The sequence below is a fragment of the Rhinatrema bivittatum genome, chromosome 3 (assembly GCF_901001135.1).
Source record: "Rhinatrema bivittatum chromosome 3, aRhiBiv1.1, whole genome shotgun sequence".
Classification (NCBI taxonomy): domain Eukaryota; kingdom Metazoa; phylum Chordata; class Amphibia; order Gymnophiona; family Rhinatrematidae; genus Rhinatrema; species Rhinatrema bivittatum.
Window position 1 is genome coordinate 452887256 of NC_042617.1, and position 12838 is coordinate 452900093.

A 12838-nucleotide genomic window follows, 5' to 3' on the forward strand; every position below is an offset into this window, starting at 1 on the left:
CTATGCTGTACAGGTGCAGGAACGGTACGCCTATCATCTTTCGCCCATATGAACAACAATAGCTTTTCTATGCAACGCTAGATGTGGTGCACCACTTTCTCACAGGACAAGCAGGATGGTTGTCCTCACAAATGGGTGACATCGAGGATGGAGCCCACCACGGAAAACTTCTGTCAAAGTTTAACAGAACTTTGACTGGCCCCTACTGGGCATGCCCAGCAAGGCACTGACCCTGCAGCCAGCAGGGGTCTCCCTTCAGTCTTCTTTTTTCCGCGCAGCAGTTGCCACGCGGTGAAAGGAGCTCTCTACCACGTTCCTGACAGGAATTCGGTTTTTCTTTCCGAAGAAAATTTTGCCCCTCAGGGGTCTCCCTTCGACAACTTTTTCTCACCTTCGCGGAAACCGGTAAGTTTTTGCCGTTTTTTCATTGACTGCCGTCGATTTTGGCCCTTGAGGCCTATTGGCACTTACCGATCCCGCGGCTAAATTTGGCCTTAGGCCATGGCGACGGGGTTCCGTCGTTGTCCGGACTGTACCCGGACTATGTCAATCACAGACCCCCATAGGGTTTGTGTATTGTGTTTGGGTAGTGAGCATGATGTCCTGACTTGCACCAAATGTGCCTTAATGACACCTAAGGGTCGCAAAGCCAGGATGGAGAAGATGGGGCTCCTCTTCCATGCACCCACCCCAACGCCATCGATAGCATCGACGTCATCGGAACCGGCACCGTCGAAGTTGCACCACCATCGTCAACCCTCCGGTGACCGTCCACCATCGATGACTTCTCGGCCGTCGACTCCTGTTCCCTCCCCGGATGGGCGAGGAGATCTAAAGGACAAGCATCGCCATCGACGGCACAAGTCTCGGCCCGTCGAGGATCCACAGTCATCGACCTCTGAACTGGCCGAGCCACCGACTAAGAGGCCTCGATCAGACTTGGCACCGTCCACGTCTCGTTCGCAGGCATCGAGGAAACCCTCACCCTCTCGGGGTGTGGGAGCCGTGATCCCACCGGTTACGGTGGTCCCTCCGGCTCTTCCTCAGCCTCCCTCTCCCGTCGAGCCGGGTATTGTTACCCCTGGTCTCCGGGCAGAACTGGACCGGCTGGTCCAGGAGGCCATCGAGAAAGCGATGCAAAGGTTCCAACTTCCACCGGCACCGTCTCCGGCACTGATTCCGGCACCGACCCCGGCACCGACTCCGCCACCGAGGAGGGAACCGGCCACCGAGCCTCTGGTGGAAGCGCTGGCACCGCTACTACACCGTATGGAAGCACTTGTACAAGCCCTTCCATCGATGATCCAAGTAGCACCGATAACTCCACCGTCTCCGACAGGATTCTCATCGGCAGGAGAAACACCGTTTCTGATTCCCCCTTCCGGGGTGGTCCCATCGGTGCCTTCTCGCATATCTCCACCGATTTATCCTTCGGCTCCATCGATTCCGAAACCGGCACCGATTCCATCGGCAACCCCGAAACCCTCGATGCCATTCCCAGTACCGATTGCAGCACCGGTTCCTTCAAGGTTTCATTCGATGCCTTCGGATCCTCAACCAGGTCCTTCAGGGCTTCAACCCCCACATGATCCCTACGATACCTGGGGTGATGATACATCTTCTGACACAGATCTACCTTCTCCACCATCTCCTACAGAGAGTAGAAAAAGATCTCCTCCAGAGGATCTCTCCTTTATAAATTTTGTAAAGGAGATGTCAGAACTTGTACCCTTTCAGCTGCAATCTGAGACCGATGACAGACACCAGATGATGGAACTGCTTCAATTTTTGGATGCTCCAAAAATCATCGCTTCCATCCCCATTCACCAGGTCTTTCTGGATCTTTTAAAGAAAAACTGGGAGTCTCCTTCATCTGTCTCACCAGTGAACAAGAAAGCTGACTCCACATACTTCGTCCAGTCAGCACCAGGCTTTCAAAAGCCTCAACTGGATCATCGCTCTGTTGTGGTTGAGTCCGCACAAAGAAAGGCCAAGCGTCTAAAGCCACACTCTTCCACCCCACCTGTCAAGGACAATAAATTCCTGGATAGTGTGGGCCGGAAAGTGTACCATGGAGCTATGTTGATTTCACGCATAGCTTCATATCAACTTTACATGACTCAATACAACAGAGCCATCCTTAAACAGATGCAAGACTACGCTGATACATTACCTGACCAATACTAGCCACAGCTTCAGGCCCTTCTTAACAAAGGGTTTGAAGCTGGGAAGCACGAGATCAGAACAGCTTACGACATCTTCGATGCTTCCACAAAAGTTTCAGCTACTGCTATCTCGGCCAGACGTTGGGCTTGGTTAAAGTCATCCAACCTTCGCCCAGAGGTCCAGGATCGTTTAGCGGATTTACCCTGCTTAGGGGACAATTTGTTTGGAGAACAAATTCAGCAAATTGTAGCTGAGTTAAAAGATCACCACGAGACGCTGAAACAACTTTCTTCTGTTCCGTCTGAGGTTTCCTCCAAACAACCACTTAAGAAAGACTCTAAAAAGTCGTTCTTTCGGCCACGTCGTTACTATCCTCCATCGGCCAGGCCTCGTCCAGCTCGATCCTCTACCAGACCTCAGCCACGTCAGCCTAGGAAACAAAGGCCTACTGTAGCCCCTCCTCCTGGGCCTGCGGCTGGCCTTTGACTCCCCTGTAGGGAGCACATGCCAAACCCCTCTTCCAGACATCCCTGTAGGAGGTCGACTGTACCATTTTTTACAAGCTTGGCTGCAGATCACCTCAGATCAGTGGGTGCTAGCAATTATGGCACAGGGTTACCACCTCAACTTCATAACTCTTCCGGCAGACTCCCCGCCTCTTCAAGCGTGGAGTCTAACCACCCATTTGGCTCAATTACAAGAGGAAGTATCTCTTCTTCTACAATCAAATGCTATAGAACCCGTCCCTCCCTCTCAGCGAGGGAAGGGATTCTATTCCAGATACTTCCTACTACCAAAGAAATCAGGGGGACTACGTCCCATTTTGGACCTTCGAGCCCTCAACAAATACCTTCAAAAAGAAAAATTCAAGATGGTAACCCTGGGCGCACTGCTCCCTCTGCTACAAAAGGGGGATTGGCTGTGCTCTCTCGACCTAAAGGACGCTTATACTCACATAGCGATCGCACAATCCCATCGCAAGTATCTGCGATTTCTGGTAGGCCGCGACCATTATCAATACCGGGTATTGCCTTTCGGTCTGGCATCTGCTCCACGAGTCTTTACCAAATGTCTCGTAGTGGTAGCAGCATTCCTACGGAAGGAAGGTGTCCACGTCTACCCCTACCTGGACGATTGGCTAATCAGGGCCTCCACCCAACAGATTGCTCAATCCTCCCTCAAATTGACAATTCAAACACTCCTTTCCTTAGGGTTTCTTGTCAATTACGAGAAATCTTGCTTAGTCCCATCTCAAACCTTATCCTTCATTGGGGCAGACTTGGACACCTTACAGGCAAAGGCTTACCTTCCTCATCAGAGGGTTCATACCCTAATATCCCTGGCTCGCCAGCTCCAGTCTCAACACACTGCCACGGCTCGCGAATTCCTCATTCTCCTAGGACACATTGCATCCTCGGTTCAAGTCACTCCCTTGACCCGACTAGCCATGAGAGTAACACAATGGACTCTACGACACCAATGGATTCAAGCTTTTCAGCCTCTGTCCTCCATAGTCACTGTTACACAAGCGCTGCGCCTGTCTTTAACCTGGTGGACGACTCAGGTCAACCTCCTTCAGGGCTTACCTTTTCTCCCACCGGATCCGCAAGTAATCCTAACCACCGATGCTTCTCACATCGGTTGGGGAGCCCATGTGGACAACTTCCAAACCCAAGGGTTATGGTCAAAAGAGGAAGCCGAACACCAGATAAATTTCCTGGAACTTCGAGCAATCCGCTATGCGCTCAGAACTTTTAAAGATCATCTATTCCATCAGATAATCTTAATCCAGACGGACAACCAAGTGGCCATGTGGTACATAAACAAACAGGGAGGCACAGGATCCTTCCTTCTGTGTCAGGAGGCTGCGCAGATTTGGGCGGAAGCCCTCTCCCACTCTATGTACCTCAGGGCCACTTACCTGCCGGGAGTAGACAATGTATTGGCAGACCAGCTGAGCCGTGTCTTCCAACCACACGAGTGGTCACTCAACCCTCTCGTAGCGACCTCTCTGTTTCGAAAGTGGGGTTTTCCCCGCATAGACCTCTTTGCGTCCCCTCAGAACCACAAAGTGGACGATTATTGCTCTCTCATTCGGAGCCAGCACTCTCAGCCGAGAGATGCATTCTCCCTCAAGTGGACGACCGGTCTGCTCTATGCATTCCCTCCACTTCCTCTTGTGTCAAAGACTCTCGTGAAGCTACGCCAGGACGGAGGAACCATGATCCTGATAGTACCTTACTGGCCACGCCAAGTATGGTTTCCCATACTCCAGGATCTCTCCATCCGCAGGCACATTCCTCTGGGAAAGGACCCGCATCTGCTCACTCAAAACGACGGATGCCTCCTCCATCCCAACCTCCAAGCCTTGTCCCTGACGGCATGGATGTTGAAAGGTTAGTTCTTCAACCATTTAACCTTTCAGATTCCATTTCTCGTCTCCTGATAGCTTCACGAAAGCCTTCCACAAGAAGATCTTACTCATACAAATGGAAAAGGTACACATCATGGTGCACTTCTCAGTCCCTTGATCCCCTTTCCTGTCCAATCTCTAAATTCTTGGACTATTTATGGCATCTCTCTGAATCAGGTCTTAAAACCTCTTCTATAAGACTGCATGTCAGTGCGGTAGCCGCCTTCCATAAAGGTATTGGGGGTAGTCCTATTTCAGTACAACCCCTGGTCACACGTTTTCTTAAGGGCTTGCTCCATCTCAAGCCACCCTTGCGTCCTCCGGCCCCATCCTGGGACCTTAACCTGGTTCTTGGTCGTCTCATGAAACCACCTTTCGAACCTCTGCACTCTTGTGACTTGAAATATCTCACTTGGAAAGTGTTATTCCTTTTGGCTGTTACTTCAGCTCGCAGGGTTAGTGAATTACAGGCCCTAGTTACCTATCCGGAGTTTCATATCAATCAATCTATCGTACTACCTATCTTTTTTCCTAGGCCCCACTCCAACTCTGGAGAACAGACTCTGCATACCCTGGACTGTAAACGGGCTCTAGCTTTTTACCTAGACCGTACAGTTTCTCACAGGAAGAGCACTCAATTATTCGTCTCTTTCCATCCTAACAAGTTAGGACAACCTGTGGGTAAGCAGGCTCTTTCCTCCTGGTTGGCGGACTGCATCTCTTTCTGCTATCAGCAGGCTGGCATTCCCTTTCAAGACCGTGTTAAAGCACACTCTGTGAGGGCCATGGCGACGTCAGTGGCACACCTTCGATCGGTGCCGCTTCCTGACATCTGCAAAGCTGCAACCTGGAGTTCTCTCCATACCTTTGCAGCCCACTATTGTTTGGACAAAGCTGGAAGACAGGACTCCATCTTCGGCCAATCTGTCTTGCGTAACCTTTTTCCAACCTGACGTACCAACACCCTTCCACCTGCCCGGTAGGGTGCGGATGCCCTTTCCCAAATTACACCCCAGTTGTTGTGCCTGTTGCACGCCGTTGGGTACATTTGGTGCAAGTCAGGTCATCCTCAGCTCGGTACTCACCCATTTGTGAGGACAACCATCCTGCTTGTCCTGTGAGAAAGCAAATGTTGCTTACCTGATGTAACAGGTGTTCTCACAGGACAGCAGGATGTTAGTCCTCACGAAACCCGCCCGCCACCCCGCGGTGTTGGGTTCGTTTTATTTTTACTTTTTAGGCACTGCCTGTAGCTTTGAAAATCAGACTGAAGGGAGACCCCTGCTGGCTGCAGGGTCAGTGCCTTGCTGGGCATGCCCAGTAGGGGCCAGTCAAAGTTCTGTTAAACTTTGACAGAAGTTTTCCGTGGTGGGCTCCATCCTCGATGTCACCCATTTGTGAGGACTAACATCCTGCTGTCCTGTGAGAACACCTGTTACATCAGGTAAGCAACATTTGCTATCTGTCTACATAGGGAGGGGCCACTATTTCCTAAACACAGTAGGAGCTTCACTTGTATAGTAATCAAACATTCATTTGCACTACGCTGTGTACTTGGTGACTCTTGCAGCACAGTGTCAGCTGCTGGATGACAAGTAGGGAGGAGGAATGAGTGAGTACTGTGTGGTACAGAATCTGTACCGGTGCAGAACACAGGATGAAGAGGGGTGCTGCTGGTGCTATTGACCAGCCATACATCCGCAGGTGGCCTGCCATACTTATAGTGGCCTGCCTTTGGGATCTGGATGTTACGTGCAAGGTCAGCCTTACCTTACACGTATAGTACTGACCCCCAAGCCAGGCCAGTACATGGGTGGGAGGCAGAGTGTGAAAGGCAGCCTGGTCCCCAGCAACACCCTTCTAGAGTCTCTGGTGGTTGGGCATGGACATTGTACAGCAGATGGTACTCACTCAGTCATCATCCCTACTTGTGAGGCAGCAGCTGAGAGTGTGTACCAAGACTCAGTAAGTACACATCGTATTAGGTTCACAGTGAAAGCTACAAATGTATGTGGACACATACTCTTGCGAGCCTGACAGAAGAAAGGGGACAGAAAGTAAACTGTTGGGTCATGAACACTCAAATTTCCCCCTTTATATACTGTGCCAGTACAGCTTGGGTGGTATAAGGTGTTTACCATGAAGGTATAGAGCAGGTCACATACTGGCACATGTAAGCTGGAGTTAGCAAACAGTATGGTATGTGAAGTAGGCAAAAAGCGCCAATACTGAAGGTCCTCAAGCAATGACCTTCTTCTTAACCTCTGGCTGTCTTGCTTACCAGCATACACACAGCTTTCATTGTAATGGCATAGGGCATATGATCTTGCATGCTCCATAACTGCACAATTGGAATAAGGTACAGCATAGTAGCATGCGAGGACATGGGGAGAGCTAACCTTTTACTTTGGGTACCATAAACACAAAAACTACACAATGAAAGGACACATCCAGAAATGTGAGATTTCCAAACAGCAAGCACTTTATTAGCAAAAACATGTAGTGCACTCTTTGAAATCAAGGCAATGTCTTAAGTAATCACACTCTGCAAGGACAAGATTGCAAATAGCTAAAAACAATGTACAATTCATGAACAGAATGTGCAGAATAAATTCAATGTCCACACGAAGTTCAATAATAAAGTGTATTCACTCAAAACGGCAACTCCACAGTGTTATCATAACCAAACTTGTTTACAAAGCAGGTTCCCCGACACGGACCCGTGTTTCGCCGTAAGGCTGCGTCAGGAGGGACCCACTTTGTAAACAAGTTTGGTTATGATAACACTGTGGAGTTGCCGTTTTGAGTGCACACACTTTATTATTGAACTTTATCTGGACATTGAATTTATTCTGCACATTCTTATGGTTTATTTGAATATTGCGTGCAGTTGTGCTCCTATTGTGTTTTTGCAATTCATGAACAGCATATTCAGTGTACACCTGTACGTTAATAGATTTTAATAGCATCCTCTTACATATATAGGCATTGCATCTTATTCTTTACGCACAAACATGACTACAACTAACAATATAGAAAGAGGAAGTGGCACCCCGAAAGCTATAGCACTGTTATAAAGTTACAGTTACAAGCGGCACCAGTATGTGCTGTGAACGCAACGGCCCCAGACAGTTCATGTTGAAAGAGTGCACTGAAAGGGGACAGCCTAAGGGCCACAGCAGCAAGGTTAAAATAAAGGCCCCAGACAGTCCATGTTGAAAGAGTGAACTGAAAGGGGACAGCCTAAGGGCCACGGCAGCAAAGTTCAGCATGTAAGTAGGAGGAGAACAAGCAAACAGTTCAGCATGCAGGCAGCAGGAGTAGGACCGCAGAGTACTGCATCACCACCGCAGGAGTGGCACAAGACCCAGCAGCATGGAGGCAGGAGGCCAGCACGAGACCCAGCAGCATGGAGACAGCAGTTGCAGGAGATGAGAAGAGATGACACTCCGCAGCATAGGGCAGGAGATGGGGACAGCCTGCCAAGAGATAGCAGGTACAAAGTGATTGTTGGCTACTTAAAGAAGCCTGTAATAGGCCAGAGGCTCAAGGACCACTTCTTAGTAAGTGTGCTGCTTGAAAATGCTTCACAGAACACCATCCATTATGTGTGGCGGCACAGCAACTCTGTAGTGAGCACACGACGAGCCGTTTTTTTCCATCTAGACGGCACAGCAACTCTGTAGTAAGCACACTTTGAGCCGGTTTCTTACATCTAGACGCACAGCAATTCTGTAGTGAGCCTACGCCGAGCCAGTTTCTTCCATCTAGATGGTACAGCAACTCTGTGAAGAGCCCATCCCTGTCTTCTTTCAAAAATTGTCTTCTTGCCCCTTATGGGCCATTTTCTGCCTTCTTTCAAGGCCCCTTGTCACTCCCTGTCTTCCCACTTGGGGGGGGGGGGGCATATGTTTTGGGGGCCTACCCCTGCGGCGTTGTGAATTTCCAGGACTGTTGTGGGGTGTCGAGCTAACAGATGTAGCTGAGGATTCTGATGGCAGGTCCTGCATCTGCTGAAGGATTTGTGTCATTGCATTTCTTAGGTTGCTGATGTCTGCTGCTATTGTGTTGGCATTTTATGTGCTGGCTACCATACTTTGCTGCAGAATCCTGTTTTGTCATTGCACAGATCTTCTCGGGACCCTTATCTTTCCCCACAACTGCCTGACTTCTCCTCTATAGATGGCTGCTGCAGGTGCTGGTGCTAGTTCCGGTTCTGGCAGCGGTATGGGTGCTGCTGGCGGTGGCTGTGATAGTGGTGATGGGCCTGATGGTGGCGGTGGCTGTGATGGTGGCAGTGGGCCTGATGGTGGCAGTGTTGGTGCTGTTGCTGAAAGTGCTGGTGGTGTCTCAGGACCGAAACTGGGCATAGGTGGGTTTGCGCCCACCACGTGGCCTGTTGATTGTGAGCATGCAATATCATTGGTGGGTTTGCGCCTACCACGTGGCCAGTAAAGTATGCTGTAGTTATATGCAGGCTGCTTTCCTCCTAACTGTTCATCAGAAGGTGCCATTCCAGATTGCCTGCCTCCATTAATGTGTTCAGATCGAGGGCCACATTAAGTGGGCTTCTGGAGCCTAGGAGCTGGAGAAAGAACCTCGGCTGTGATTGCTCGGCCTCCTGCTCCTCCTCCTCGTGTTCCCACTGTGTCTCAGTGTCCATCTGTAATGGCCTCTGTAAAATAGCTATTGGGTGGCTGGTCCAAAGGGCATCCCAGATGGGTCCTGGCCATTCCTGACTGGGATCGGCAGTTTGCTGTTTGAGAACTGTGGAAACAGAGAACAAATAAAAAAGACAGAAGACATAAGTATATATACCAGCAAGTATGGTTTATTCCTTTGGCATCAGAGGTGCACTTTGGTTCTTTGAAAAGTGATCATCTATTGCCAATTTATGGGGCCTATTAACTAAAGGGTTTTTCCCATTCTGTGGCTTTTAAAAGCCCCCCTATGTCTATACCCGTTTCTGTCTGCCCATTTATGTGTGAGGTGAACTTAGTGGCGGCAGCTCGTGTGGTGTCTAGCTACTCATCCATGCCCTTGAACACGTCCGGTCCCAGCCTTTCGAACAGTCACTGCTCCATTTCGGTGACTACTATGGGACGGGTCTCCCTCCTCCAGTCTGCTGCGTATATTTCGATCTTGCTGCAAGCTTGGCCTTCAGTTGGGCTTTCACATCCTGATACTGATAGGCGATCTGCTCCCTACTTCTGTGTACTCTGCTGAGGCGTCTGATGGCCTGGGCAATGTTTTGCCATATTTGCCCTTTCGCTGTCTATGTGGTCTTGGCTGTGCGGTTTCCGAATAACATGGCATAGCGCTGCAGGACACCAGTGATGAGAAGCTTGTTCTCTGCCACACTGAATTTTATGGCCTGCTGTCTCTGCTGTATAGCTCCTATACAGTAAAATGGATTGTGCTTCCTGGACGCGTGTTGGACGCACGTTGGACGCGGCATGCCATTTAAATACAGTATCGAGCGGTATGTGTTTCAAACTTTGCGTGCAGCAAACGCGGGTGCGCCCGGCACTAACGCACCCCTTTCTACCGCACCTTACTGTATCGGCCCGAAAATTAGTTGCAAAATATATGCATACAAAAGTAGCCATAGACTTTGCATCTGCACGGGTTAATCAGAAGTGCCCCCTAAGTTGCCCTAGCAGAACATATACTCTATTAACATTGTTAATAAGTACACAATATTATATTTTAGATACGTATGAGATGAAATTATAGAAAATATCTGTTGTGATTTATGATTTAGTTTCAGTGCATGCAGGAGACCAGAGTTGGCTGTGTGGCATTCTTTGGGGGAAATGTCACAGAATTACACAGATTCCCTGTCACTTTGACACTTTCCTTTTGGTACCAGTAGGTGAAGTCAGAATGAGGTCTCTAATTGGTTTTTGAGGAATAATTTTATTTTGAATTTTAATAAAATTGAGATCTTATTTATTGGAGGGGATGTTATAGGGATCCCGTCCATTTCAGTTAGGATAGAAAACAATGTCCTTAAACTTTCACTGGTGGTGAAGAATTTAGCCTTCAGATTTGATTCTAGTTTCAGCATGGATTCATATTGTTCTCTGTAAATAAAACCTTATTAGGAAACTTCACCCATTCCTTAATCTCAAACCTAGTAAAACAGTAACGTATGCTGTAGTTATATCTTATTTGTAATACTGTATTGGTGTATACTGCAACGGTTTATGTGTGGGCCTCCCAGTATAGCTCATGCATAGGCTTCACGTAGTCCAGAATATGGCTGCCAGGGTGGCTATGGGTTGCCCAAGGACAGCTCCTAGTATTTCTGTTTTGCATGATTTGCTTTGGCTTCAGTTGAGGAATGGGGTCAATTTTAAACTCTGATGTTAACATTTTGAGTTTTAAGAAGGAATGGTCCAGTTTATTTGTAGAATAAGCAGGAATGCTACTTTCCAAATTGACAGTTGACATCTGGTAAGAATGTGTCCCAAGGTGTCCCCTCATTTAGAGATAGGATGGTCCAAAACTTTTTTTTATGGTAGACCCATCATTTTGGAATCGGTTACCTGCAGGAATTAGAATAGAATTTAATTATTAAGTTCCACAAAAAGGTGAAAACCTGGTTATTTTACAACTGGGATGGTAAGACAACTTTTCTTTTTTATTAAGCTTTTCTGTTTTAAATAGTAGCCTTGATCCCTGCAGGGTGAAGAAGTTGGTGGAGGGTGTGAGGTCGGCTTCTTATGTATTTGTCACTCTTTGTTTTATTTGGGGCAGATTTTAAAAAAGTATGCGCGCACGTACTTTTGTTCGCGCACCCGGCGCAAACAAGAGTATGCCGGATTTTAATAGATACGTACGTAGCCGCGTGTATCTTTTAAAATACAGGGTTGGCACGTACAAGGCTGCGCAAAATCGGCAGTTTGCGCGCGCCAAGCCACGCAGTCTGCCTCTGTTCCCTCCGAGGCCGCTCCGAAGTCGGAGCGGCCTCGGAGGGAACTTTCTTTCCGCCTTCCCCCACCTTCCCCTCCCTTCCCCTACCTAACCCACGCCCCAGCTCTATCTAGACCCCCCCCACCTTTATTATAAAAGTTACGCCTGCCGGCCAGCTGTCAGCACATGATTCCCCAGCCCGGGAGCAGTTTCGGAGGCCTTGACCATGCCCCCGAAACGCCCCCGGGCTGGAACCATGCCCACGGCCCTGCCCCCGGAATGCCCTCGATGACGCTCCAGCCGCGACACGCCCCCCCCCCCCCAGGAAAGCCCCGGGACTTACGCGCATCCCGAGGCTTGCGCGCACCACAAGCCTATTCAACATAGGCTTGGCGTGTGCAGGGGGAGCTTGGGGCAGGTTTTCAGGGGGGTACGCGCATACCCCCCTTTGAAAATCTGCCCCTTTGGTGATTTTGTGTCCTTGACTTTAAGGACTATTTGGTGTGTTTGTTTCTGTGTAAATTAGTTGTTTATTATTTTTTATTATGTTTTATGGTTAAATTATATGCATCATCTTGGAGATGTATGGTTGAATTTTGTACATCACTTTAGATGTTCAGATTTGTTCATGGGGTGGGGGATTAATACATGTTTTAAATAAATAAATATAAAAACAAAACAAAACATTTTCCTGTGGCCATTTTTGTCTGCTCTATGAGTCTCCCTTTGTCTTGCCTTTTAAAAATAAAAGAGGGCCCAAAGAGCTACTTTGAAGGGTAGGAGAAACCAAAATAAATACAAAATGATTAGCAATTAATTGTATTTTTTTAAGTTATTATATTAACTCAAATTCCATCTCTGGTGCTTCATGGTATCTGGCTCAAAGTTTTGTGATATTCATTTTTAATACCCCTGTTTTTAAAATAGATGCTCTTGTGTTTTTAGGCTTTTGGTTCATAACGCATATGTTGAGAGCTTTTGGTTGGTGGCTGTTCAGAAAAAATGCCATTCTAGGACTATAAGCAAAAAATGGATTCAATGGAACTGTAAACCCCGATCTATTGTCATATTTTCTTCATACATGTGTTTAAAAATGAAAAAGAATGTTCCCATAATAAAAGCTAAATTTGATTGTGTGTTAGAATGACATAATGGAAAGTGGCTGACCAGGAGCAGCTTGACCTAGCCAAACACTTCAGTGTTAATAAGTCATTAAATCGTACCATTTATCATCTGGCACAGCAGCCACACAAATGCACTTATAGAAATGTTTGCAGGTTTATATTGTAGGATGGGAAATTTTTTGTTGTTGTTGTTGTTGTGGCGACAGAAGAGATAGCT

The 12838-nt window shown here is 48.1% G+C and overlaps 1 protein-coding gene across 1 annotated transcript in view; it reads left to right on the forward strand.

Moving 5' to 3' along the window:
* GREB1 (growth regulating estrogen receptor binding 1) overlaps positions 1–12838 on the forward strand; it is a 607716-nt gene that overhangs the window by 123861 nt on the left and 471017 nt on the right.